This window comes from Malania oleifera, chromosome 9 (genome assembly GCF_029873635.1).
Source record: "Malania oleifera isolate guangnan ecotype guangnan chromosome 9, ASM2987363v1, whole genome shotgun sequence".
NCBI classification, from domain to species: domain Eukaryota; kingdom Viridiplantae; phylum Streptophyta; class Magnoliopsida; order Santalales; family Ximeniaceae; genus Malania; species Malania oleifera.
Window position 1 is genome coordinate 94360888 of NC_080425.1, and position 2098 is coordinate 94362985.

General features: G+C 21.9%; 1 non-coding gene across 1 annotated transcript; it reads left to right on the plus strand.

Annotated features, from left to right (window-relative positions):
* The first annotated feature begins 508 nt into the window (after positions 1 to 508).
* TRNAG-UCC (transfer RNA glycine (anticodon UCC)) lies at positions 509 to 580 on the plus strand. The gene has a single exon. It is a non-coding gene; the product is annotated as a tRNA-Gly (tRNA).
* Positions 581 to 2098: the final 1518 nt, after the last annotated feature.

Here is a 2098-nt window from a genome sequence, read left to right on the forward strand (position 1 = left end):
GTTAATAGATAGTGATGGTAAATTTCATTTATATATCAGGTCAAATTTAGTTGGCCCACTAGACCATTATTAATCAACAAAAATAAAATGAATAATGTCATATGCCAAAAGAGGCCTAATTATTGTAATGAACAAAATGATTTTAATTTATCACACGAAATCCAATAAGATCGTCAAAAAATAAAGTGGTTACGTAATATTTAATGATGAATTTTATATAGGAAGTAATATTTGCAATCCATTTTCATACGTTGCGAGCAAACTAAAATATCATTAATCTTTTACTGAAATTAAATATGCATAATCAATGTTGATTTCAACAGAAAAATCCCTCATCCATTTTTAATGGTGTTAGACATTTGAATAAATTGTGGCGGCAAGTTCACGTTCGCTTTAATTTATGGTCATGAGAATTTTAAACTTAAACAGACATTTACAGACTCTGCGTCTTCTCTCCTTTTAAAGATTATTAATCTTATAATTTGATCCCCTTCGAGTACTCATCCGGGCGTTTGTAGTCCAACGGTTAGGATAATTGCCTTCCAAGCAATAGACCCGGGTTCGACTCCCGGCAAACGCATTAAACCTAAAATCTTTTACAGGCTTTAACTTATTAGGTTCAGATTTTCCCTTTCATGGCATCCTAAAATCTAACACCTTTTTCTTTTTCTTTTTTTATGTACATTATAAATAAATGAAAAGTATTGCTTTATTTTAATTTTAAAAGTAATTACAAAAATATCGCCTTATTTTATAATTTTTTTAATTTATATGAACAATTTTAAAAACATTTTCTTATTATTTTTTTAATTTCTAGCTCTTATCTTACTTATGAGAGCATCGAATCCGGATTTTGAATTTAAATTTGTATGAATTATGTATGAAGTTTTTTTCTAAATCACACAAATCCAAATTAAAATCTCAAAATTTATGATTTCAGATATTTACAACATTTGTATGAGATAAATGAATGATAATAAATAATTTTGACACTATTTGTCAGTAAAAATAGTTTTATTTTTATTATAATTTTTAAAAATAATTACAAAAATATCGCCTTGTTTTTTAATTTCTTAAGTTTATATAAAAAAAAAAGTTAAAATAAATATTTTCTTATTATGTTTTTTGATTTATAACTCTTATCTTACTTGTGAGAGCATGGAATCCGGATTCTGAATTTATATTTGTGTGAATTATGTATGAAGTTTTTTTTTTTTTTTCTAAATTCATACAAATCCAAATTCAAATCTCAAAATTTATGATTTCGAATATTAACTTATATAAAATTGGAAAAACTAAAAAAAGTGGTGATTATTTTAAAATTTAAATTTAAAATATAAAAATGATTGTACACATTTAAATAAGCTCCTCATTATCCATCTTTTTTAATACAAATTTTGAACAAAATACTAAATAAGCTAAGGGTCTGTTCGATATCGTTGCTGTTTTCTGTTTTTATTTTTTCCACAGTGAAATAATTGATTATAAAACCATGTTTATTTTTATTGTTATTTTTTTGTTTCTATTACTGATTTTCAACTGTTTGCGAAAAAATCGAAGATTAAATTTTATAGTTTTCAGTTTTTTTGGCAGCCTGTTGCTGTAAAATTTAATATCCATAAATAGTTTCTTTGGATTGAATTATTCATTTTATGCACATTTAAATTAAAATCAAAACTAAATAATCATATGAATTTAAATATACTTAAAATAAAAAATATACATAAATTTTTAAAAATAATAAAGCCTATTTAAAAATAATTTCAATATTTTTAAATTGTCGTGCTAAATAAAATTTTTATTATAAATATAAATTTGAAAGTAAAACGGTTAAGTAAAATAATTATAATAAATTTTATATTTATTATAGTAATTTTTTAAATGTATATTATTAGTAATTTTATTACTTTAATAATTTTTTATAATATTTTAATTTAAAAATGAAAATGATATTTTTTTTTCAGTTCAGTTTTTTATTTGTATTAGTTTTTAAATATTAATCATACTAGTTGTTAGTTTTTAGTTTTTGTTTTTTATTTTTTGTTTCTTTAATTTTTGATAGTAATATTAAATGACTCCTTAAACAAAAGAGGACATT